Here is a 27,106-nt window from a genome sequence, read left to right on the forward strand (position 1 = left end):
TAGAAATTTGAAGGATCCAAAATTTTGATGAGATCATGGGGGGGATTGAAAAACTATTCAATGAACAATAATAGTTATCAAAAGTGGCCTAGGATCTACTCATTTGTAGAAAACGAAGAATGCTTATCATGTCCGCTCAAAATGAACTCCAAGCTACGTTCATTTTTCCGAGTCTTTTAACAAATGGAGTAAGACCCTGCCACCTTTGATAAGCGGGGCCATATTAGTGGAGCAGGGCTGGTAGGCCCATTAAGGGTGTACGATTGTTATCCCCTTATGTGAAGGCACAAAACAGAGAAGAGGGAGCGAACAAATCACAGCCAGCATGAGTCGGAAGTGTAATGGGAAGGAAAAGCCTAAAGAGGAGATTGATCACAAGAAGGAACGGCTAGCACCAGAATAACGCGCCCAAATGGGTACAATACATAAATGTGTTTTGAAGCTACATTCATGAGGCAGCAATAAAGCCTGCGAAAAGGTCCTCAAGCGCATGGGACTCCCTGATGGGAACGCGATGAATACAAAAGGAGAGGCTGGCATAAAGAGGATAAAGCCATTGCGGGAGAAGGGACTAAAGGGTGGAGATTATCCTTGTGGAGCTTCAGTCTACAGCTGAGGATGTAGGGGAAGAACCACTTCTGGGCCGAGAAGCCTGAGGCCGGGGGCCCTCTTGGGGGAGTAGGTGACAAAATCTGGTCGGTCCATGGGGGACGACCTTGCTCCCCAAGGACAATGGAAAAAGAGACGAAGGAGAAGGACCAGCTTTGAAAGAGCCTGGCGCTGTGTTTTTTTCTCCCTTTACCTTCTGGTGCCTAAGCATAGGGAGCCCCTATCAAGCCCAGTTCCTCTATGTAGGTTTGGTCCTGTCCAATCAGGGCCTCTCACTTCACCATGCCCATTCCACCTGCTGTCCAGTTCAGAAACACTGGGGGACCATTGCCTACCACACAAAAGAAAATACCCTAGCAGGTGAAAATGGGGGAACAGCACCAAACCGAGATCGAATGGCCCATATGGCGAGGGGAAGAAAATGGGCACGATGGGGAGGGAACAGGGAGCTTCATCAGGGGTTTGGGGGGATGGGTCACCCTGGGTGGCTCGTTGCTCCCAGGGAAGAAAGGGGCAGGACGGAGGGAAAAGGGGGTCCCCACGGGGGGGAGCGGTAAATCGAGGGGATCTCAGCCCCCCTTCTCATCTCCCCGCTCACTCGGGTCACCGCCTCTCGCCCCTACCACCATGTCCGGGCTGCACAGACCATTTCCCCACCCCCTTTCCCAGCCCACCGCCCGGTCTCACCCCCCACCGCCACCGGCCCACGGGTTAACGGTCTCACCGGCACATAACCTCCTGCTACCCGCCGTCCCCAGCAGCCTCCAGGCACCAGCATCGGTACGACACGGACTTTGGCGCATCGGACTCCCTCCCCGATCTCCATGAGCCAGCCCCACGCACACCTTCCGCCCGGGAGATGCGCCAACGGCCGCCGAGGCGGAGCAGCAGCCCGCGCGTTGCAACTCTACTCAGCCACGATCACTCCGGCCGAGACTACACCTCCCAGCCCAGCCATGTCCCCAGGAAGGGAGTCCGGGCCCAACTGACCTCCCCCCCCGCCGCTCCATCCTTTGCCCCGCCCCCCTCCCTCATCCCCAGTGGGTCAATACTCCCCCCGCCCTGTTCCCGGCGGACAAGAGCAGGGGCTTTTGAATCTTAGATCTCACAACAAAGACAATACTTGTAGCCAGTCCTGTAATAACCTGTATTAAGACTTATTTCAAAGGAAAGGGGAGTTGTTTACAAAATTAAAACAGGTAATCCTATAGATGCAGACAAGTTACAGTCTTAAATTTCAAAAGGTAATTGAAGCTTCTATAATAAGCAAGTCCTATATCTTCCCTAGGACTAACCCAAGCTAATCAGCTGGGGATCTCTTGCTTATGCATAGAAACTTTGCCCCCCAAAGTCCAAGCAGCATACAGAGAATCAATTCCTTCTGTATGGGGTTTTTTACCCCTTCCTGCCATATGTTCTGAGCTGCAAACTCAGCTAATGGGAAGTCAAGAGCACAACAACAGTCTTTTGTCATCTTTAACATCGCATAATAGTCTATCTGGTGTTGATGAACCTTTCCTGCCAGGCAGGATGTAATGCATTCGGTTGCCAGTCAGCACTTCACCTAGGTAAAGTCTCTCTCCTGTCTGGTGATTTACAGAGCCACAGAGGCTCACAATGCAACTAGTCAGATATTTACCCAGGCAGCAACTCACAAGCATTCAATAAAGTGTAACGCATTCTTATAATCCTAAAACTAACACAGGTTAGTCAGACTGATTCCACTGCGCGTTTGTCCCTGTTCAATGAAGACATGGGGGCTTTTGCAAGAGCTAAACCTCATCTGCCAGTGTCACAGGCAGGATGGGCAGGGATGGTGTCTCTAGCCTCTGTTTGCCAGAAGCTGGGAATGGTTGACGGGGTGGATCATTTGATGGTTACCTGTTCTGTTCATTCCCTCTGAAGGACCTGGCATTGGCCACTGAGCTAGATGGACCATTGGTCTGATGCAGTGGGCAGCTCTGATGTTCACGGTCTGTGTCAGGAATATCTACTCATTTGGACTCACTGGGGGGCCACAGAAAGAAACAAGATGTGCTGAGGCAAGAAAGCCCAGTCTCAGCACCCCCGGTGTCACACTTCCCAAAAGCTAAAACTAGGCCCAGCCCATGAAAGGGGCACTGCCGGGAGAGACTGTGTAAAGGCTGGAGCATCAAACCACTTTGTAAACCTGAGAGAGCTGCCTTGGGGACAGGGAGAATCCCCCAGAGTGACTCCTTTGATTCTACTCTTCTCTGGCCACAGAATTATAGAACTGGAAGGGACCTCGCGAGGTCATCTAGGCCAGTTCCCCTGCACTCAAGGCAGGACTCAGTATTATCTAGGCAATCCCTGACAGGTGTTTTCCAGCCTGCTCTTAAATATCCCTAGTGATGGAGATTCCCCAACCTCTCTAGACAATTTGTTCCAGTGCTTAACCACTCTGACAGGGAGTTTTTTTCCTAATCTCCATCCTAAACTGCCCTTGCTGTAATTTAAGTCCATTGCTTCTTGTCCTATCCTCAGAGATTAAGAAGAACAATTTTTCTCTGGCATCTTTGTAACAACCTTTTATGTACTTGAAAACTGTGATCGTGTCCCCTCTGAGTCTTCTCCAGACTAAACAAACCCAGTTTTTTCAATCTTCTCATAGGCATGTTTTCTGACTTTTAATATTTTGTGTGTCTTTCGGGACTTCTCGATTTGTCAAGTCTTTCTTGAAGTGTGCCCCAGAAGCTGGACCACATCACCATCAGTTGAACTAATCAGTGCTAGTAAGTTAGAAGAATTACTTCTATGTCTTGCTTACAATACTCTGCTATACATCCAGATGATACTTCCTGTTGCAAAAAAAGGGGTAACTCTGTTGCTCTATTTGTTGTGATCCACTATGATCCAACCTTCACAGCACTCCTCTAGGCAGTTATTTCCCATTTGTAGCATTGTTCCTTCCTACGGGTGTACTTTGCATTTGTCTATTGAATTTCATCCTATTTTCTCAGACATTTCTCAGTTAGATTGTTCCTTCCTAAAACCTTCCCCTTCCTGGGGCAGCTTGAGCATTTGTCCTTATTGAATTAATCCTATTTACTTTCAGACCAACTGATTGTTTCTCCAGTTTTGTCCAGATGATCCTATTTTTGAATTTCAGTTCTATCCTCCAAAGTCCTTGCAACCCCTCCCAGCTTGGTATCGCCCCCAAACTTGAAGAGTGTAACAGAGAGACTCTGCTGCTGGGAGGGTTTCACAATTTTGAAAAATGACCATGTGTCAGAGGGTCACACCTGGTAGGAGGGGGCTAGGCATTCTCTCCAAGTTTGTCCAAGACGATGAACTTCCAGTTCTCATCCCCAAAGGTCACCTTCAACCCCTCCCACCTGGTAATCGCCCGCAAACGTGCCAAAAGTGTAACAGAGAACTCTGACTGCTGGAGGGTCAACCGTGTGCAAAGGTCACAGCCGTAGAGGGCCTACCTGTACTGGATAAGGCACTTTGTCGTTCCGCAGGGTGGCAACTCAAGAGTGTCCTTAGCAGAGGAAAATCCTGGGGGATCACATGTGGAAAGGAAGAAACCGCTGTAATTCTCTGCACATTGCCTTTCTCACCCTGCCAGCTACAGAATAAAATGCCACGATTGCTCCAATCATCCCATCCCCCAGGGGAAGCAAGGCTGCAATGACCTGGCTCAGGTAAGGGATTCCCAGAGCGTGGGTTCTCTTGGAGGGAGAGAAAACAGTAAAATGTGTAGAGGTGACCATGATGACCTCAATATTAACAGTTCCTCTCCTCACCCACGAGGGTCAGCCCCCCCCCGGGGTCACCCCCATCCAACCCCCATGCCCTATCACACCCCTTGGACCACCCATCCCCCCTTCCCTAGTCCCGACTGCCCCCTGCCCCCACCACATACCCTCCTCTCATTCTAATGCGCCTTCGGAAACTCGTGCCCTGTCCAACACCCCTCCGTGTCCCACTGCCCCCACCACCTCATCGCAACCCCTAGCTCCTATCCTGACTGCCTGGGACCCTGCCCCATTCAATCCCCTGTGCTCTCGACGCCCGACCCCATTCGCACCACCCCACAACCCACCGAACACGCCCCTCCCTGCCCCCTACCACAAGTGTGGCCCAGATGGGTCCCCTCTCAGGGACCGCGACGGTCCACAGACCAACTCCCCAAGCCGGCTAGAGCGCTCGGCTGGGACAGAGTGCCCGGGGTCCGACTAGCCGGATCTGACCGCTCGGCAGACCAGCGCCGAGCCAAGGGCTTCCAGCCCCTCCCGCCCGGCCTGGCTTACTGCCTGCGCTTGTCAGGCTTACCCATGAACCTGATTTGCGAAGCAAGAGGGGAGAGAAGAGGGCGGAGCGTTTAAGAGAAGGGAAGGACTGGGAAACCGCGGCCAGTGGAACAGCGGCCTGATCCTCTTTTAAAATTAAAAAGCTTTTTAGAAACCGGTGTCCTGAACAACCAGTCTACAAAAGCTCTAAATTTAACAACCGGTTCATCGACACGTGGCGAACTCACCACGTGGAGCTGCTAGAGTGTGGAGCAGAGAAAATTGGGTGGAAAAGGGAGGGGACCAAGGATGTGACAAACCTGCTGAGACAATGTGTATCTCGAGGGGATGATTGGGTTTCATCCCCGGTCATCCGGGGGGCTTCTGGGAACCACTGTGCCCTCAACTCGAACTGGGCGGCCCTCTCAAACTGCTGGCGGAGACAGCCCCACCTCTCCAGGGCCGTTAATCACCTCAACAAACACAGCAGTGGCGCCATGGCACACGCAGCCCTACCTAAGTGCGTTACCTAACCAACCAAGGGAAAGAAACAACAGCCCAAGTTCCCACGATAAGTGAGCAACAGATCAAAGTCAGATACTTAGCAAATAAACAAAGCTCAAACCAAGCCTACATAACTAGATGGATAGAATTGAAATAGCATTCTCACCCTGACTGAATGCTAACAGCATCCACCATTTCAACACTAGCAGCAAAATCCTTACCTGGGACCAGACATCCCCCAGTAGTCTTGTTCCTTCAAGTGTGTCCGAGAGTCGCTGTGCGGGGAATGAGCCAAAGAAATGATGCACACCCCACCATAGCTGTCAATCATTCCAGTCAGTGTGAAAATACAGGTACCGAAAAAATGAAGTCATGTCAGTGGTCGTACATACCCTAGATGCCGCTCTGAGTCATAAGCCATGACCCTAGCTGCTGAAACATTCAGTAGGAAGCTAAGTCTTCCACAACTCCATTGTCTTTGTTGATTGACCCACAGCCCCGTCTGGCTCTGTCATTGGTGTACCTAAAGGCTCGTTGTGGCTGTTACCCCAAAGTAAGCACATTGAAAGACAGATACAGAGCAATATCCATAACTCAGAACAAATAACATGACGTGCCAATACAGGTAGCAAATCATACACACAAATCAACACTGTCCAGTGACACGAAGATGAAGGCATTGTACAAAAGAATCAGTCCAATCATATAGAATCCTCCAACTATTTGAATATGGCTGTATCAGATGGGTCCCCTAATCAAGGCAAGTTTGGAATAGAAACTTTCCCCTCTTTGTGGAACAGGAAAAACCCTCCAGCCAGGGCTGGTACAACTCCCAGACGCCCACGCGAAAACCGAACCTCCTGACACAATTAGTTACCTCCACCCCCAGTCTTTGTGCAACGCAGCTTAACGTGAGATTTATATTCCTTGCCAGGTCAACTGAATAAGAATGATTAATAGCAACAGCAAGATCCTAACCTGGGGAACCCACAGAAAAAATCCACCGACCGTGGTCCCATATTTAAAATCCCCTAGTTTTTTAAATCTATTAATGTCTGCCGGGTATTTGTACTTGTCTAAGTCAAAAGATTGTGCTGACCAACTCATTCCTACATATCATCAGTAACTATTAGCTGCAAATCAAATTTGATCTCATCCAATAAGATCCAGGTAAGTTGATAGGATCGTTGTGTGTCTAAACGTTTAAATGGGACTAATTATATTACCCCTTCCTATTAATAATCCATTATGGCGCTGCTCATTCCTCAGCCCAGTATCGATTCAGACTGACAACACGTGTAACTTAGCTGCGCCATATTTTATGCCATTTAAATATGGCAGCAGCATAGCTTATTCCAGTCTTGAATGTCCCAAGTGTCCAGGTCTAATTAAAAACAACATTAACATCCACCACCTCCTCCAAAGCAGGTCTTTCAAAACTCTAGTTATCTGGAGCCACTGAAGTTAACATACACATCTAAGCTTTAATAGCTGCTGTTTAAACGTCCTCTCGTGAGTTTACATTTTGGAAGAGAAAGACGTCAGGTCAACATCTAATGATATGAGTTACATCATCTGTTTTTCTCACAATCCAGAGAGAAATATATTAGAACACTTTCCGCTCTTGCATAATTGTTGTATAATTCTGCCTTTTCCATCCTAGTAATTTACCACTACCTTGTAGGATAATTTGTCCTTTAAAAAACTTCCTTCTTATTTCCTTGTTGATCACTGATTCTGATACTCCTTGCCAACTTTCTACAATTCTGAACCTTCTAACTTACGATTAAATACTATTGAAGTTCCCTTCTTCCATATATTTTATTGGAGAGTGTTTGGGATTCCACCAGGGATGCACGGCAAGGTGCCGAACAGCCCCACTCTCCTATATTAAGCTCTGGCTTAGGCTATGTGATAAATGTGAAGAACCCTGCCTCTGTCTGTCAGCTGGAGACACAAAAGTTCTCCTTTCTACCCGTCTGAGTGCCCTGGCTGACTCTAAGCAAGGTGAGGTGGGACTCTGTTAACATGTGCCTCCCGACTTCCATTTACTTGGCGCTCTGTGGAAAGTGGGGTTGTGAGTGGGGCAAGCAGTACCGAGTGTTGGACTCCTTCTCTTTCAGGTGCCGGTGATTCGAGAGGGGGCTGTTATTTCATCTAGAGGAGGAAGGGCTCGCGGACCCTGTTCAGAGAGCCTACTACAGGGGAGGGGGAGCATGAGAGAACTATGAGAGGTGACGCTCAGCTGTGAAGGATCCCCTTCCCCTGGGTATTAAGAAGCTGTGGGTCCCTAAAGAACTGACAGTAAAGCTTTAACCCTTTATCATCATCAAGTTTGACAAGTTTCTTTCCCCTTTTTTCCTTATGCCCCATACCAGCCAGGCAGCAGTGAGGGAGAGTAAGAGAGACGGAGGAGGAACACAAGAAGCTCGCCAAGCGCCGGAGGTGGTGCAACTGCGATAATGAAGAAGAAGGGGAGCGGGAGGAAGGGCAACCCAGGAAGTGTCTGGATGGTCATGGAGGAAGAGGTGGGGATTAGACTGGGGGATCCCGACCTTTAAACCCTAATCCTACCCAAACCTCAGTAAATCCCTACTTTCAGCATAAACCACTCTCACAAAGCCTCAACTTCATATAAGCCCCTGAACTGAGCCAAGCTTGCTACGTACTAAATCTATCAACCGAAATCGACCACATGCCAATCGATCTCCAGAGCATCAATCCTGCCTGTAGTGACCGCCCCGTAATAACCCATGCTTATGCACCCCCTGCTCACACATGGTCCAAAGCTATAGCAATACTCTGATCATGACATCTAACATCTAGCGAGTATAGATGCCACAAGACATGAGACTAAGGTCATAAGATCATAAAAAGTCGGGGTCTAAAAAGAGAGAGTTTGGAGAAGAGTTGTCCCCCCCTTTCCCATCTGTAGCACACAAGCGTCTTCCACCAGGCTCCGTGATCTTAGCCTGTCCCGAAGGTTTAGCCCATTCTGTTTCTAATCCCTTTCTGTGAAAATAGAGGCTTGCTCCTGAATGTAAGCGTTTAATCCCAGCTTCTCTCCACTGGGAGTTAATTCTCCCTCCCCATTACACCTTGAGTCACTGGATTTCCTATCCTCCAAAATGCACTGTGCAGGCCACAGTTCAGGTACTAAGCCTTTCACCTGCCCCAGGCTCTCAGGAGGTCCCTCAGATACAGGCCTCTAAGCCACTCCTTCTATGTAGGGAACCCACATGCGTCTCCTTTTTGAACCATGTGAGGATGTCAGCTGTCCTCCAAACTGTGTTTCTGGACTAAACATCCATTCCTGTGCTTGGCTTTCGCCAGGGGCTGTGAGCAGTGGGGTGAGAAGAGGTCGGACATGGTGATACGTGTATGAGTGCCAAATACAACAGCCAGTTGCTGCTGTGATGGTATGAAGATTATAAAGAAAGGAAGACGTGATGTTTGTGATGTAACTGTCATGGGTGATATGAATGGCTTGAAGGACGGCTGGAGAACTACATCATGAATACCGACAGAGACATGAACAACGTCACCTCACAGGGCCAAGGATTAAGGTTGGGCTTTCGTGGTGTGTCCCTTACACACTCGATGCCTGAGAGCAGTACCACTGTCCCCGTTCCCGTTCCTATCCCCCCTTTGAATTCAGTTTAATAGTAATACTCAGCTAGACCATTTGATAAAAATCATGTACTGAGATTTAAAACCATCTTAAGACACATTCAAAACATAATTCTAAACCAATGTATCCCAACTACCCGAACTTAAACTACAGCTAGCAAAAATTAAAGTAACACCTGTCCCCTGACTGCCCGCTGCCGCCCCATCAAACCCCTCCTTTCATTCTTGATGCCCCCTCGGAACCCTTGCCCCATTCAACCGTCCCTTCTCAATGTCCCTGACTGCCCCCTGCCGCCCCATCAAACCCCTCCTCTCATTCTTGATGCCCCCTCGGAACCCTTGCCCCATCCAACCACCCCTTCTCAATGTCCCTGACTGCCCGCCACCACCTCATCCAACCCCTGCTCCTTCCTGACTGCCCCCGGGACCCTTGCCCCCATTCAATTCCCTTGTTCCTTGCCCTTTGACCGCCCCGAACCTTATCCACCCCCCCACAAGCCACCGAACACCACCTCCTTGCCCCCTTACCACACTGCCTGGGGCTAGGACTGGGACGGCTCTGCCAGGACCGTGACTGGTGCAGCAGGATCCGACTCCTCGAGCCGGGCTGGAGCCACTCGGCCGGGACTGGTGCTGCAGGGCCCGAGCTGGGCCGGGTCGGAGCCACTCGGCCGGGACCAGCCCAAGCCAGGGGTGCTTAGCCGGGACCCGGCTGGGGCACTCAGCCAGGGCTAGGGGGAGCCACTCAGGTGGAGTCGGACTGAGCGCGTGCCATCTCTCCCGCCCTCCACCTGACCCGGCTTGCATGCCTGCTGCTTGTTTAAGGCTTCCTGTGAATATTTGATTCATGGGAAGCAGGGGAAGGGGAGAAGAAGGAGGGCGGAGCGTTCAAAGGAGAGGGGGAGGTGAGCTGGGGCCGAGTGGACAGCTGCCCGAGCCTTTGTTAAATTTAAAAGCTTTTTCAGAACTGGTTGTCCTGGAACAACCTGTTCTTAAAAGGCTTCTAAATTTAACAACTGGTTCATGCGAACCGTCTGGAGCTCACCACTGGTGGGAAGTGTTAGAGGTGGTGGGAGGCAGGAAATATCTTGGGTGGAGAAAGGGAGGGGACAGGATGTGACAAACCTGCTGAGACTTGTGTACTCTAGGGTGTGATGGGTGGTCACCCCGGGGTGCAGTCTAGGGGGCTTCTGGGAACCACTGTACCCTCTAACCCTCAAGCTGGCCCTTTTCACGCTGCTTTGCTGGAGATTCAGCCAGCGTCTCAAGGGCCTGTTATCACCCAACAGGACAGCAGGTGGCGCCATGCAGCCAACTAAGCTACTTGAGTGCGTTACCTAAGCCACTCAAGGAGAGAGAGAAGAGAACAGCCGATTTCCCAGCGATAAGTGTTAGCAAACAGATCAAAGCAGATTACTTGGTGTCGGGGACTCTAACCCAGACAGCAAAGTTCGTTGTCTGACTGCGAAAAAGACAGGCAACACCAGCAAGGTCCGATCAAAAGCTCTTTACTGACAAGTGCACGGATCAATAGAGAGCAGCTCGTCTCCAGAGAGAACCAGCCCCCCCTTTACATCTTAGTATAAGCCTATATAGACAGTTCCATCGCATCATAAAGTATTCACTTGAGCAGCCCACCCCCTTCATTTCACAACTAGAAACTAGACACCTGTAGTATACATACATGCCTAAAGTTAGAAATGTAGGGGAGTTAAAAACAAACAAAGAACAAAACCAGGGAGTGAAAACAAAGAGGCTGGGAAGCTAGAGTTCTTATCAGTTCTTCAAAGGGGCTGCTCCTAACACAGCACATCTGGCACTATGCCAGGAATGCAGCTTCTCTCTTATCTCACTTTTTCCCAGCGCTTTGTGAGACATGCTGCTTTTTCAGCATTTTCCACTCAGGAATTACACACAAATCTCTGTTAGCCTGACTTTGGTCAGGTTGGCATACCTGGTTTTGTCTGCTATATCTTTATTCAGGCCTAACAATCCCCCCTTTGTCCCTAGAGGACCATAATGGGACTCTTGGGACACATATTTATTTATATATATCGGGGGTTTACTACCTGGCTGGGCCTTGTAACCTTGGGGGCTTCTTTACATAACTGAGCTCCCATACAGCAGCCGCACCTTATTACATAAAGCAACAAAAATCCACAAATAATAACAGCAGCACTTCTAAACAAATTATCTAGCCATCCACCGACATCAGGCATCCAGCTAAACAAATCACTCCACCAGGAGTTCCAGCTGGGTCGCTTTCCTCCATGATCCCTTGCAATTTTTTCAAGATGTTTTGTTCTTTCCCACGTAGTGTTATAAACATCAGGAATGTATACACAACATTCTTGTCCTATTAAGGCACATGTCCCTCCTTGTGAGGCTAACAAGATATCCAAAGCCATTCTATTTTGAAGAACCATTTGCCTAATCTGTTTTTGCTCGGTGGCCAAATCAATGAAGGCTTCACCGGTGTTGTTAGCCATTGTTTCTAACACTCCTTGTAATCTCATTATACCCTCCCCTATACGGTAAGTAGCACCTCCACATGCAAAGAAAAGGGCTGCACAGGTTCCTGTCCAATCATTAAGTGCTTTCCGGGTAAGGGGTCGAGACCTGGCAACATCTTCCCCGGCATCTCGCACATTTCTTAAATGTCCAGAAGGAAGGTGATCTCGATATAGGACAGGGGGTTCTAACCAGGCCAAATAGCATGACCCCTTCCAGGACACAGGCAAGCTCAAATAAGCCTTTTCTCCACAAACCCAATAAACTCCAAACAAGGGATTAGATATAACAAATGCAGTATATTGAGATTTATAATACCATCCAGTCCAGGCAGAGAGACCATGAAAACTATTAGTAGCATTATCGATACACTGACACACAGAGTATTCAGTACCCGAAGAATTAAAAGAACGCCTTTTTATGCAGTGTATGCGAATGATCTCCTAACACTCCGGCACCGCGGTGCAGTTAGTGTGCGATAGATCTGATGCTACAACACAACATATAATGGTAAACCTATGAGGTTTATCCAATACTCGCCGATTAAACAGGCTGCAAAAATTAGCAGGGAAGACATACCAGGACTTTCCAGGCTGGGGTGACCCTTGTATAAGAGTACAATTAGGGCCACGGCTGTCACCAAAATGGGTTCCATTAAAATAGGCTTTAAAATTGCTAACTCCTACAGGCACCTTTCCTGAGTCCAGGAAGCACCACTCACCAGGTCGCTCCCACACCGTAAGATATCTATTAATCGGGATTCCTGAATCTGCCCAGGTTAGATTCTGCAAGCCTGAGGAGTCTTTCTGGGAAGGAGTCCATGTCATATTCATAGGGCTAAGAGGTATGGGGATCATGGGAAGACCTCGGTCACTATCTACTGGCATCAAGGAGCATACCCAACATGAAATATTATTCAGTGCTGGCATACAGGCTTTCATTTCATGAGCGAAGCGAATAAAAGCATTATGTTCGTATCCCTTAGTTAATTTAACCACCAAAAAAGAAAAACAACAAACAATACACAAATGAGTCCACCAATTCCCCAAGCGACTATTCGTTGCCATTCCTTGGAGAATGGGCACCAGTATACTTCTTTTTGAGCTTTAGCCTCAGGTCACCCAAGGGAGTAGCAGTCCATATATCCTGGGCACGGAGGTTGTCTGCTTCTGGCTCACCTGGTTCGCGGTGGGGTGAACGTGCATGGCTCCCTCAAAGTCCGACGTCGTCTGCTTCTGGGGAACCCTTCACCAGGTCAGGTTCCCGAGCAGTACTCCTCTTGATTCTGGTCTGATGAATCCAAGTAGGTAGCTCCTTCACTTGGATGGCGGTAGGGCTTCCCAGAAGGATCTCAAAAGGTCCCAGCCACTGCGGTTGGAGCAGAGTCTTCTTGTATGCTTTTACCCACACAGAATCACCTGGTAAAAAAGAATGAACAGCTTCCCACAGTGGTAAGGGTTGGGAATGTGCAGAGTACTGCTGTAACGTCACCAGATGGCGTTGTAACTGTTTTACATAGTTCTCTGTTTCATTTGTCGTATCAGAATCACTAGGAATTGATATCAAAGGGGCAAAAATTGGAGGCATGTGTCCAAACAAAAGTTCGTAGGGGGCCAGCCTAGTCCTAGCATTAGGAGTTGTTCGGATAGTATAGAGTGCAAGAGGCAGAACCTTAGTCCATTTCAGCTTGAGCTCTTGGCACAATTTTGTTAAGAGATTTTTCAAAGTCCCATTCATATGCTCCACCTGTCCTGAACTCTGAGGATGCCAGGGAGCATGAAAAGCCCACTTTGTTCCTACGGCTTCAGTAAGCTCCTTACAAATCCTCGCTGTGAAATGAGTACCTTGATCAGAATCAATTATCTCAGGAGGGCCAAATCTTGGGATCACTTCATTAAGTAAAATTTTACATACTGTAGTTGCAGTAGCTCTGGCGGTAGGATAGGCTTCCACCCATCCCCTGAGCTGATCAACTATAACTAGCAAATGCCGCTTCCCTTCAGAGAGGGGTAAATCAGTAAAATCAATCTATAGGTGTTGCATAGGTCTATGAGCCCATCTGCGCCGCCCAGGCGGTGTCTGTTTATTTACACTCTTTGGATTACATTGCTGACACAGCACACTTCTCTACTGTTCTTCTAGCTACCTCATAAAGTCCTGGAGAAACAAACTGTCTTAGAATAATTTGGGCTATTTTGTTTGCCCCCAAGTGTGTATTACTGTGAATTTGTTGCACCACCTCACTCTGATAACTTTTTGGCAACACATAGCGACCATCATATTCCCAAAGTCCTGTTGAGTTGGGCTTAGCTCCCCACTTTTCCCAGATTGTTTTTTCACCATCTGGGGCTTGCTGTTGCCAAAATAAAAGGGGAGAACGCACAGTCAATTGTGTATTTTGTAGTGCAGTTGCCTTTGCAGCTTCATCTGCAAAACGATTGCCTTCTGACACAGGATCAGTCTCTTTGGTATGAGCCCTGCAGTGAATAACTGCAATTTCTTTAGGGGCTTGGATAGCTTGCAATAACTCAGCTATCTCTTTTCCATGAGCAATCTGAGATCCTGAGGAAGTAATGAATCCTCTCTCCTTCCAAATGGCTCCAGTAGCATGACACACCCCAAAGGCATATTTAGAGTCAGTATAAATGTTAACCCTTTTTCGTTCAACGTACAAACAGGCAGCTGTTAAAGCCTGTAATTCAGCTGACTGAGTGCTTGTCCCTGGTGACAAAGGTTTACCTATCAATACTGTACGACCATCTGTAACCGCATATCCAGAGTGTCGAACACCATTTCTCACAAAGGCAGAGCCATCCACAAATAACTCTTAACTCCGGATTGATTAAAGCCACATCAGTCAGATCAGGTTGCGGAGTAGAGACCTGATCCAAAACCTGCAAACAATCATGTACTGTTTCCTGACCGTCTTCATGAGGTAGCAAGGAAGCTGGGTTTAAATTTGCACACCTCTTTAAGGTAACTCCATGAGTCATTAGCAGAGTCACCTCATACTTTGACAACCTCTGATTAGTTAGATGTTTGTGCTGCTGTGAATTTAACAAGCTTGCCACTGCATGGGGAGTGTATACTGTTAAAGGATGTCCCAAAACAATCTCTTGAGCCTTTTTCACTAATAATGCAGCCACTGTCACATTCCTAAGACAGCCGGGGTGTCCCTTAGCCACTGGATCCAGCTGTCCTGAAAGGTATGCCACCGCCTGGGAGCATTTCCAAATGATTGAGTTAGTACTCCCGAGGCTACCCCCTTTACTTCATGTACATATAAATCAAAATGCTTACTGTAATTTGGTAGCCCTAACACAGGAGCTCGAATGAAGGATTCTTTTAGTGCTTTAAAGGCTTTTATTTGCTCAGAGTTTGGATGTAGGGGCTCTTCAACCTCTTCCTTAGTTAGTTCATGTAACGGCTTCAGCCAGTCTCCAGCTGAAACAATCCAAGGGTGACAAAATCCAATCATGCCAATAAAACCCCACATGGCTCGCTTAGTGGTAGGAAATGAAATGTTAACAATAGCTGCAATTCGCTTAGAGTCCAGGCTACGTATTCCGGGACCCAGGGTGTACCCACGGTACTGTACCTCTTGTCGGGCCCATTGCAACTTTGTAGGGGTAACCTTGTGTCCCCTCACTGATAGCTGATTAAGTAAATAAACAGAGTCAATTCCATTATCCTCTCGAGTTCTTGAAGCCACCAAAATATCATCAACATAAGTCACCAAGGTGGAGGCAGCTGGCAGCTGGATATCTTTTAAATCCTTTGCTAAAACCCTGGCAAACACACCCGGGGCTTCCACATAACCTTGAGGCATTCTAGTCCAAGTGAGTTGTCCTGGGGGTCCAGACCTTTCATCCCTTTTTCCTGCTGTACCAGGGACCCCCCAAGTAAAGGCAAAAAGGTACTGTTTTTCTGGGGCCACCGGTACAGAGAAAAAGGCATTTGTCAAGTCTATACATGTGAACCATTCCGCTTCAGGTGGCACCATTGCCAAAATAGTACTTGGGTTGGGCACCACAGGGTGTTCTGGAATCACATACTGATTAATGAGTCTCAAGTCCTGCACCATTCGATACACAGGTTTTCCATCAGGGCCAAGCTGTGGCTTCTTTACAGCCAAAATGGGGGTGTTACATGGGGAGACACACGGCACTAAAGTTCCTTTGTTCTTAAAATTCTGCACAAGGGGCTCAAGTCCATGTATAGCCTCAGTTTTAAGGGGCTATTGCCTCTGAGCTGGGGGAGGTATGTTAGCCTTTACTACTGGGTTTAGAGGTGAGGCAGATTTCACCAACCCCACATCGTGCTTTCCACTCCACACTATAGGGTTAACTTCATTTTGAACTCGGAGGGGAAGCATTTCACAATTGCTGTCAGTTAACTGCATTAGCAGATAGGCTTTCTCTACGGGGAATCGGAGAGAAATGCTTTCAGGAGTACAGAAAATTTGAGCATGCAGTTTACACAACAAATCCCTTCCCAGCAGATTCACTGGACCATTCATTAGCACAAAGGAATGGTGAACTGAAATAGGACCCAGGGTAGCCGTACAATCATTTGTCATGAAATGTCGTTCAGGCTTTCCAGTAACTCCTATTACACATTTTTCAGTTCTGCTTTTTGGTGCCACTCCCTCAGGTATAGCTGAATGAGGCCCCTGTATCTACTAGTAATTCAAAAGTCTTTTGTCCTAACTTCAGGGGAACCACTGGAAATCGTGCATCACGCTTAAACTGTACCATTATGGCTTCATAAACCTCAGAACCCCAGGGGAGTGGTGCCACCCTTCATTCATGATCCACAGAGAACTGACCAACTACCTCAGGCTTGCAGTCAGCTTTCAGTTTAAGGGGGCATCTTCTCTGCCAGTGTCCTTCCTCACCACAATAGTGGCATCCAGTATTACTGGGACTCACACCTCCACCTCGTCCGCGTCCCCTACCAAATCCACCCCCTCGTCCTCCCCTGAAACCACGATTCCAGCCTCGGCCCCTTCCTCTACCACCCGACATAGCCACTGCCAACAGTGATACTTGATCCTTCAGATCCTTTTGTTTTTCCTTCCTTCTTTCCTTTTCTTTTAACTCTTCTCTCCCATTAAACACTCTAGTAGCAATGCTAACTACCTCAGGCAAACTTTTTCCTTGCATACCATCTGGATGCTCTCTAAATCTCTTAGCAATATCCTCTGCACATTGTGACATAAAAACCATTTTAACCATCTCCTTTCCATGATCAGTTTCAGGATTCAAATTCCCATGCTTTCTAATTTCACAAATCAATCGGGCACAAAAATCAGATGGGTGTTCATCTGGACGCTGAACACAAGCAATCACCTTGCTCCAATTTGGAGTAGCCTCTCTGCGTCTCTAATGCCACTCAAAACAGCTTTTAAAAATCTATCCAGCTGTATCTTGCCAGCCGGAGTGTTAGGGTCCCAATTAGGGTCAGTGATTGGCCAAGGAACGTCCAGATGACCTGCAGATTTTTCTTTTTGTCTTTCATCTTCTGTCATGAGAGTATCTAATAACTGATTAACTTCTGCCCAGGTGGGCACATGAGTGGAAAAGATTGAGCGGAACATTCTTTCCACTGCCTCAGGATTGTCCCAAAGGCGAGGCATAGTACGCTGCCAATTAAGCAAATCTGAAGTTGCAAGTGGGGTATGGGTAAAAACCATCTCATGTCCCCCAGCAACCAGTGGAACCGGATAAGTTCTTAACGAAGCTTGTATTGTTAGGTCTGTCTCAAAGGCATTCTCCCCCATGGATTCAGATTTCTTCTGAATTTGATGAAGACTGGCTGACGACTGGGCAAGGAGGGTGAGACTGACTGATCTCTCTGAAGATGAGAGAACATTACTTTGAGTTCCCCGTCTATTCTCTTCTGTCCCTGAACTATCCTTAGCCTGCTCTTGAATCCTTACACTTCGCCGGTCAGGGGGGAGAACAGGAACAAAATCGTCGTCCTCCCAGTGTGGTTCTGGGGCAGATGGCAGGGAATTTCTACAGGAGTTCTCCATAAAAACCGCTTCAATAGCCACTTGTCCCTCCGTGGGTTTATAATTATACCATACAAACAAATAATCCATTTGTCCTGGCCTAAGATCAACCAAAATATCCCTTAAGGAGTTCATCCTATCTGTGGAAAAGGTTCCACACTCCGGCCAATCTTTAGTCGGGGTTAAATGAGCAAGTATAAGAAGGCCATTGAATTTGACATAAATTTCTCATTTAGATTTAACCGAACCAGTGGTCCCGAAATTTCCTTCCAATCTCTAATATTAGAGACAACGAGGCATCCCCCGGGCACTTACTGCCAACTTGTCCCATTTGATTGAAGGGAACTCTAACTCTCTTTTGTGAAGGGACTCTAACCCCTCTTCCCCACGTTGAGGTAAAGGGATTTAACCCCCACCTCCCCGTGTCGAGCGCTCGCTTACCTCTCCAGGGACTCGAACACCTGGACTGGGACTCAAACCCAGGCTGGGGACTCTAACCCAGACAACCTTGGATCCAGCAGGTCTTTCAAAACTCTAGTTATCTGGAGCCCACTGATTTAAACACATCTAACTTTAATAGCTGCTGTTTAACGTCCTCAGTGAGTTATTTTGGAATGGAAAGACCTGTCAGTGTCAACATCTTATATATGAGTTACATCCTCTGTTTGTCTCCACATCCAGGAGAGAAATATTTATTGAACACTTTTCCCTCTTCTGCATAATTGTTTATAATTCTGCCTTTTCCATCTAGTAATTTACCACTACATTGTTAGGATTAATTTGTCCTTTAAAAAAACTTCCTTCTTATTTTCCTTGGTTGATCACTGATTTCTGATAGCTCCTTGCCAACTTTTCTACAATTCTGACCTTCTAACTTAGATTTAATACTATTGAGTTCCCCTTCTTCCATATATTTTATTTGGAAGGTGTGGGATTCCTACCAGGGAGTGACGCAGGGTCCCGAGACAGCCCCATCTCCTATATTAAGCTCTGGCTAGTAGCTATGTGATAAATGTGATGAACTCTGCTCTGTCTGTCAGCTGGGAGACACAAAGTTTCTCTCTTTCTTACCCTCTGATGCTCCTGGCTGCTCTAAGCAAGGTGAGGTGGGACTCTGTTAACATGTGCCTCCCGGAAGCTTCCATTTACTTGGCGCTCTGTTTCGTGAATAGTGGGGTTGTGAGTGGGGCAGCAGGTCCTGATGTTGGACTCCTTCTCTTTCAGGGGCCGGTGACTTTCGAGGAGGGGCTGTGTATTTCACTAGGGAGGAATGGGCTCTGCTGGACCCTGTTCAGAGAGCCCCTCTACAGGGAGATGTCATGCAGGAGAACTATAGAACGGTGACCTCGCTGGTGAAAGATTCCTGTCCCCTGGGTTATTAAAAGCTGTGGGGTCCCTAAAGAACCTGAGCAGTATAGAGCTTTTAATACCTTGTATTCATCATCAAGTTTTGACAAGTTTCTTTGTCCCCCTTTTTTCCTTATCTCCCATACACTAGCAGGCAGCAGGGAGGGAGGAGGTAAAGGGGACGAGGGGAAACACAAGAAGCTCCCAGGCGCCGGGGAGGGTTGTGCCAGCTGCGAGTAATGGGTAGAAGGAGAGGGGAGTGTGGAGGAATGGCACCCAGGAAAGTGGGCTGGGTGGTCAGTGGGAGGGAGGGAGGTTTGGGGGATCTAGAGCTGTTGGTGGATCCAGACCTTTAACCCTGAATCCCTACTCAAACCTCAGGTAATCCCTGACTTCAGCATAACCACTCTCAAAGCCTCAACTTTAATATAAGGCCCTGAACTGTAGCAAGCTTAGGCTACATTTACTAAATCGTATCACTATATCGCCACCAGGCTAGATCTATCTCATAGCGTCAATCCGGCTGTAGTGTAGACCTGCCTTAATAAACCCATTTCTTTATTTTCACCTCCTTGCCCCACCACGCATGCTTCAAGCTAATAAGCAATACTCTGATCATGACATCTAACTCGAGCGAGTATAAAATTTGCCCACAGAATGTGAGACTAGGTCATAGATCATAAAATCAGGTTGGGTGAAGAAGAGTGAGAGTTTGGAGAGAAGTTTGTCCCCACTCTCCCCATCTGCAGCAGCCACAAGCTGTCTTCCCTCCAGGCTCCTTGGATCTTTGAGCCTGTCCCTCCTGAGGTTGCGTAGCCCAGTTCTGGTTTCTTACATTCTCCTTTTCCAGAAGAATTAGAGGCTGTTGCTCTCCTGAATGTTAGCATGTAATTCCCAGCCTTCTCCTCACACTGGGGAGTTTTTAATTCTTCCTCCCATTACACCTGAGTCACTGGATTTCCTAATTCCCACAATGTGCTTTTTGCAGTGTTACAGTTCCGGGATAGCTAAGCTTTGACCTGCCTCCATGGTGTCTCAAGCAATGCGAGCCCACCAGCGGGTCCTGGGGAAGCCACAGGGTTCTGCACCCCCACTTTGCAGTCAGACGTGACTCTTAAGCCAAGTAAAACAGAGGTTTTATTTCCATGAAGGAACAGGGTCTAAAACAGAGCTTGTATATACAGTGAACAGACCCCTCGGCCGGTCTATTCTGGGGATAGTAAGCCAACCCCAAGTCTGCACCTTCACTCCTCGTCCCCAGCAAGCTCCAGACTAACCCCCCCAGCCCCTCCTCTCTGCTCAGCCCCTTTCCCGGGCGAGGAGGTCACCTGATCCCTTTGTCTCCAACACCTTCAGCTGGCACAATTTGCAGAGGAGGGGCCCAGGCATCAGTTGCTAAGGAAGACAGAAGTGCCAGGCATTTAGGTGCACTGGCCTTTGCTCTGCAGCAATCACACACCCTTATCCCACCACCTAGATATTAAGAACTGCATAGGGGACAACTGAGGCACCAAACACAAGTAACAAAAAGAACAAATTAAGAACACGTCCCAGTTCGTCACACAGCCCAATAGCACCTATTTTCATGTGACTGGTTTTGGCATGTAAGGATGTGACCCTCGCTTCCCAGCTTACAGCTGCCCCTGCTGCTTAGCCAAAGGCCTTAGCCTAAGAACAAGGCCTCAGACTGTCACGGTAAGAGAAGGCCCTTACAAATACAGACAGTGATTTTGATTCTTTGTTTTCATACTCCTGTAAATAGCTAAGTGATAAAAATACACCTAAGTTCTTAAACTATAGGCTTTACAGGCTGGCCTGAATTTCTCTCTTCTAACAGTGGGTTCTATCCAGGGCCGGCTCTAGCCTTTTTGCCACACCAACCAAAAAAAAGGCAAAACAAAACAAAGAAAAAAAAAACCTGTGCGGCGGCTGGAATAGCAAAGGGGAGAGGGGCGGGAAACCAACCTGCTGCCGGCTGGAGCAGCAAAGGGTGTGGCGGGGGGGATGGTAAACCAACCTGCTGCCTGGCTGGAGCATCAAAGGGCGGGGAGGGCCAGAAACCAACCTGCCGCCCAGCTAGAGCAGCAAAGGGAGGGGGCAGGAATTCCAGGAAACCTGCCAGCCTGTCGGAGCAACGAAGGGGGGGAAGGGGTGTGAAACAAACCGTCCAGCCGGCTGGAGTGGGAAAGGGAAGAAAAAATAAAAAACCAAAAAGAGAAAAAATACCTGTGGGGCGGCGGGTGCGCAGGTGCAGGGAGACTTCCAGCCCCACAGATCCTGGGTAGCAGAGTGCACATCCCAGCTAGTGGGGGGGCGGGGGGGGCTGAAAAGAGAAGGGGGATTCCACGGGCTTCCTTAAGCAGGGTGCTCGCCATGCAGCCTCTCCCACCGTGCCGCCTGCTGGGAGGGCTCTGCGCCGCTCTGCGGGCAGGCAGAGAAGGACGCGGGCTGCCGGGCCGGGCTTGCTGCAGACCTGGCACTTCTCCCAACACCTGCTCTCCTCTCCGCGGCTGCCTCTTACAGGGTGGCAGGAGTAGCAAACCAAAAGAAAAAAATCCTGCAGGGGTGGCGGAAGCGGCAAAGTGCAAACAAAAAAACGGGTTTGGGCAGAATGTCGCCCCTTGGAATCTGCCTCCCCAAGCACCAGCTGGAGCCGGCCCTGGTTCTATCCCTTCCCCCATTCTGTGTCTGTCTTGTGTATTTAGATTGTAAATTCTTCAGGGCATGGGCCATCTACTATTCTGTGTTTGTACTTGTTCCTTGCACAATGGGGACCCACTGTTAGTTGCTCCTTAGGCACTAAGCTAGTGAATATGATTTATAATCATAGTAATCTCCTGCCACTTTGAGCCAAGGAAGCTGGCCTTGGGATGTTACTGCTTAACAATGAGCTGGGGGTTAAAACCATGGACTATTTGCCTCAGTAGGGTTTCCAGTTTCCAAACCTGATGTGATCTCCCAGCTGGAACAGAGTGGAGAGCCGTGGGTCCCAGTACCTCCAGGGCTCTGAGAAGAAGTGCTTCCAAGAGCTGCCTTCCCAGGTGAGGACTTGGTTAAACCAACTCACGAACTGTGTGGGAATGCAGGAAACATTTGGGATGCCCTACAAAGACCTGTGAGCTCTGCAAGTTCAGGATTGTTCCCTGCAGATGTGGAATCATTATGGCACATGTCACTCATGGCTTCCCTCTATTCTGATGACAACTGGCAGCAGGTTGTCCCCGATCTCTTTCCCCTGAGTGTTCTCGTGAGATGCAGACCAAAACTGATCCCTTCCTCTCTCCTCTGGGAAGGTTTTGGGAAAATCAGCTCCTGATAGGTTTGATCTCTCCCACAGACATTTTGGATTGTTCATCCCTTTTTCCATTCCTCTTCTGAGATTTTCTTTCTTTCCGGTGCAGGTAGTGATCTATGTCTGGATTCTCTCTGTCTCTCATCAGGGTGATGGGATGGTGAATGAGAATGAGGAGGAGAAACCCATCAGGAAGATGCTGAGCAAAGAGAACACCATGGAACTTTATCAGGAAGATCCAAAGGGAATGTTTCCGGGAGTGGTGCACTGCTCAGAAAAACAGAAGCCTGTGGACTCAGGAGGCCAGAGGAAACTTTAGTAGCCTCTCAGACCTTATAACAAGCGACAGAATCAACTTGGCCGAGACACGCTACACATGCCATGAGTGCGGAAAAGCTTCAATCAGGCTCGCCTTATCAGACATCAGAGAATCCACACAGTGAGAAACCTTATGGATGCTCTGAGTGTGGGAAAGCTTCATCGATAGTTCAGCCCTCATCTCACATCGTAGAATCCACACAGGAGAGACACCCTACACACTGCTCCGGTGTGGGAAAAGCTTTAGTGAGAGCTCTGCCCTGATACAACATCGTAGAATCCCACAGGGGAAAGGCCCTACACATGCAGTGAGTGGGAAATTTAGTCAGCTCAGCCTTATCAAACATCAAGATCCACACAGGGAGAAGCCCTGCAAATGCTCTGAGAGCTGGGAAAGCTTCAGTCGGCACTTCATTATCAACATCAGGAATCCACATAGGTGAGAAACTTATGGATGCTCTGAGTGTGGGAAGCTTCATCAGTAGTTCAGCCTCATCTCACATCGTAGAATCACACAGGAGAGAAACCTACACATGCTCCGAGTGTGGGAAAAGCTTTAGTCGGAGCTTGCACCCTTATCACACATTATAGAACCACACAGAAGAGGCCCTAACACATGCATCGAGTGTGGGAAAATTTAGTCAGAGCTCAGCTTATCGACATCAAGAATCCACAGAGGGAGAACCCTACACATCTCGCGAGTGTGGGAAAGCTTTAGTTACAGCTCACACTTCAGACAATCATAGATTCACACCGGAGAGACGCCTACACATGCTCTGATGGGGAAAAGCTTAGTGAGCTGCACCTATCACTACATTATAGAATCCACACAGGAGAAGCCACACATGCAGGGAGTGTGGAAAAGCTTTAATCACGCTACAAGCCTTATCGTACATCAGAGAATCCACACAGGGAGAAGCCAACACACACATGCTCTGAGAGCCGGGAAAAGTTCAATCAGCGATCTGCCATTATCAACATGAGAATCCAACAGGTGAGAGAACCTTATGGATGCTCTGAGTGTGGAAATGGCTTCATCGATAGTTCAGCCCTCATCTACATCATAGAATCCACACAGGAGAGAAACCCTACAATGCCTGAGTGTGGAAAGAGTTTAGTAAGCTCTGCACCTGACAAACATCGAGAATCCACACAGGAGAGAAGCCACACATGCCTCGAGTGCAGGAAAAACTTCAAGTCAGAGCTCTGCCCTTTATCACAACATGATAGAATCACACAGGAGAAAGGCCAACACATGCAATAATGTGGGAAAAGCTTAGTCAGCGCTCAGCTTATCATACATCAGAGAATCCACACAGGGGAAGCCCTACACATGCTCTGAGAGCGGGAAAAGCTCAGCAGCGCTCGCCCTGTTAAGAATCAGAAGAATCCACACAGGGGGAAACCTTAGTGCTCTGAGTGTGGGAAATGCTTCATCGATAGTTCAGCGCCATGAGCTCACATCGTAGAATCACACAGAGAGAAACCACACATGCTCCGAGTGTGGAAAAAGCTTTAGTCACAGCTCTGCCCTGAACAACATCGTAGATCCACACAAGAAGAAACCTACACATGCTCTGAGTGTGGAAAAGTTTAGTCAAGAACTCCAGCTTATCGGCACATTATACAATCCACACAGTGAGAGAGCCCTTAACACATGCAGTGAGTGTGGGAAAAGCTTTAGGTCAGAGCTCAGGCCTTATCGTACATCAAGAGATCCACGACAGGGGAGAAAGCCTAAACATGCTCTGAGTGGGGGAAAAGCCTTCAATCAGCGCTCCACCTTATCAACACAGAGAATTCCATCACAGGTGAGAAAACTATTCAGCCCTCATCTCACATCGTAGAATCCACACAGGGAGAAAAACCCTTCACATGCTCGGAGGTGGGAAAGCTCAGTTGGAGCCGCCCTGATCACGCATCATAGAAATCCATCACAAGGGAGAATGCCACTCATCAATGCTCTGAGAGTGGGAAAGCTTCATGGCACAGGCAGCAACGTTGTCTCAACATTAGGAACTGCCACATGGGAGAAGAGTGTGGGAAAAGCTTGAGCTGCGGGAAGCTTCCATTCAGCCGCTCAAGACTCATTGACATCAGAAAAATCTACATGAAGAGAGAATTGTAAAAATCCTTCACTAGGCTGGCCACAAAATTTTTTTAAAAAAAAATACATTGTAAGTCCGGACATAGTGAGTTTTTGCCACATCTTCACCGTGTGTCTCCTCAGTCCAACAGAGAATGCCTGCCTTCCTGGCTTTTGAACTCACCTTTGGGGTCAGTCCTATGATCTTTCTATCAACTCCTTTCCTTTGAGTCATATGGAGTGTGTGTGTTCTCAGCCAGGAATTGTCAGACAGCTCCCAGGTGGGGGGGGAGAGGTTTGATCCCCACAAGGTACACTGAGGCAAAACTAACCTCGTGCTCCATCCACTAGGTGTATCAATGTATTGCTTGCTTCGGTTAGGGACTTAATGTAAAAGCTTGTAGTGCAGATGGAGCCCGGTCAGTGGTTACGCATTAAGTTTTCCCTTGACTGACACTAACTCCATCCCACTTTTCTAGTCTCATATACAACCCTGACATCACAGTTATACCTGTTTCCTCCATTTCGAAAGAATTGTTAGAATCGAGTTTCTCCTTTGGGAGAAATGGTTCATTCCCAGTTGCTCTGATGTTGCTTCAGGTTGTGTTGGAGAGCAGATATTTTTATTATCATTTTCTGCACTTAAAATATATTGAACTATAACGAAGAGCAGGAACAGGGCAGGGATAGGGACAAATGTCATTTCACCCATTGTAACAACAGACGTAGTTAGGGTAAGTCAGAGGGATTTCCTTATTCTCCATCACTCTCCTCCTTCAATCCATGCTAGAACCTAAGAATCCTTTTCATTTCCGCAGTTGTGGGATGGGAGATTTCTAAAAGTGCTTCCTGTGTTATAGCACATAGCTAAGTTCAGAGAATAAACCCCAAATCTCTCCTGAGCTTTGCTTTTTAAATTCTGTATTGCTGATTACTTCAAGCCTGGGCATTGTGGTTATTTTCCAGTTTCTCTAGCACTGTTCCTACCACTGTTTCTGTAACATTTTTTTGCTTTTTACGGGACAGGGTTGTTATTCGTTTGCCTAACCACAACTTGTTTTCTCTGGTCCCTCCCCTTAGACAAATCTGACAGGATTGAACCTGCCAGGAGCAAACAAAAAGCCCCACTGCTCACACACACAAAGCAGATAGACACACACAGGAGAAACTGAATTACTGGAACTGTTAGCATTTCCACTTTCCCACAGCATGTTAGTTCTGAAGATTGTTTTTATTTGTTTATTTTCTTGGAACTAGAACTGGGGAAAGAGAACACTGGAGTCAGTGGAATTACAGCAGGAAGGGATAAGTCTCATGATTCGTCACTAACCAAAGGTTTTGTAAACAGAGTGCGAATGTTACCGAATGGTCTGGCTAACCCTGCAGTTAGGCCTGGTCTATGCTATGCGTTTAAACCGATTTTAGCAGCTTTAACCCGATTTAATGCTGCACCCGTCCACACAATGAGGTCCTTTATATCGCTATAAAGGGCTCTTTAAATCGGTTTCTGTACGCCTCTCCAACAAGAGGAGTAGTGCTAAAATCAGTATTACCATATCGGATTAGGGTTAGCATGGCCGCAAATTGACGGTATTGGCCCCCGGGCGGTATCCCACAGTGCACCACTGTGACTGCTCTGGAAAGCAATCTGAACTTGGATGCACTGGCCAGGTAGACAGGAAAAGCCAGCCCGCGAACTTTTGAATTTCTTTCCTGTTTTGCCCAGCTGGAGCTCTGATCAGCATGGGTGCGACATGCAGTCCAAATCCAAGAGAGCCCAGCATGGACTGTACTCGGAGTACTGGATCTGATCGCTGTATGGGGAGACCAATCTGTTCTATCAGAGCTCCGTTACAGAAGAGGAAATGCAAAGTTTGAAAAAAATCTCCAGGCTATTGATACAGAGTCCACAGCACAGTGCTGTGTACAAGCGTTAAACGGAAAGCCAGAGAATCAAATGGGAGCTCATGGAGGGAGGTGGGGTACTGAGGCTCCAGCTATCCCACAGTCCCAGCAGTCTCTGAAAAGTATTTGCATTCTTGGCTGAGCTCCAGTGCTGTAGGGTCAAAACATTTCCGGGTGGTTCAGGGTATAGCTCGTCATTCCCTCTCCCCGTGAAAGAAAAGGGAAAAAATCGTTTCTTGACTTTTTCAATGTCACCCTATGTGTACTGAATGCTGCTGGTAGACGCGATGCTGCGGCAGTGAAGAGCATATCTGCTCCTCTCCTCCTCGGTGGCAGATATACAATATGCTGCTAGCTGCTCGTCATCAGCGCCTGAGTGCTCCTGGAGCCTCAGGTGAGCCGCCGGGGGCGCCTGGTTAAAAATAGGAATGATTCCCGTCATTCCAGTAGATAGTACAGAACGGCTGGTGACCGTCTTCATCATAGCAACCTTTTTATTACTGACCTTGGCACAAAGAGCGGGAAATGTGTTAATAAAGTTTGCGGATGACACAAAGCTGGGGGGTATGCCTAAACAGGAGAGGGACGGGATACTATACAGGAGAGATTTGGACCACCTTCTATCTCTCTCT

At 48.0% G+C, this 27,106-nt stretch overlaps 2 protein-coding genes and 1 long non-coding RNA gene across 10 annotated transcripts in view; 1 reads left to right on the forward strand and 2 right to left on the reverse strand.

The window, feature by feature from the left end:
- The window catches only part of LOC116826458 (uncharacterized), a 614,657-nt gene that overhangs the window by 451,912 nt on the left and 135,639 nt on the right, over positions 1-27,106 (forward strand). The gene's annotated exons all lie outside the window — the stretch shown is intronic.
- The window catches only part of LOC116826460 (uncharacterized), a 290,132-nt gene that overhangs the window by 147,188 nt on the left and 115,838 nt on the right, over positions 1-27,106 (reverse strand).
- LOC116832971 (uncharacterized) lies at positions 10,492-18,030 on the reverse strand. Its single transcript, XR_004375576.2, has 2 exons — positions 17,968-18,030; positions 10,492-12,928 (listed from the first exon to the last, which is right to left on the reverse strand). It is a non-coding gene; the product is annotated as an uncharacterized LOC116832971 (long non-coding RNA).

This window comes from Chelonoidis abingdonii, chromosome 11 (genome assembly GCF_003597395.2).
Source record: "Chelonoidis abingdonii isolate Lonesome George chromosome 11, CheloAbing_2.0, whole genome shotgun sequence".
NCBI lineage: Eukaryota > Metazoa > Chordata > Testudines > Testudinidae > Chelonoidis > Chelonoidis abingdonii.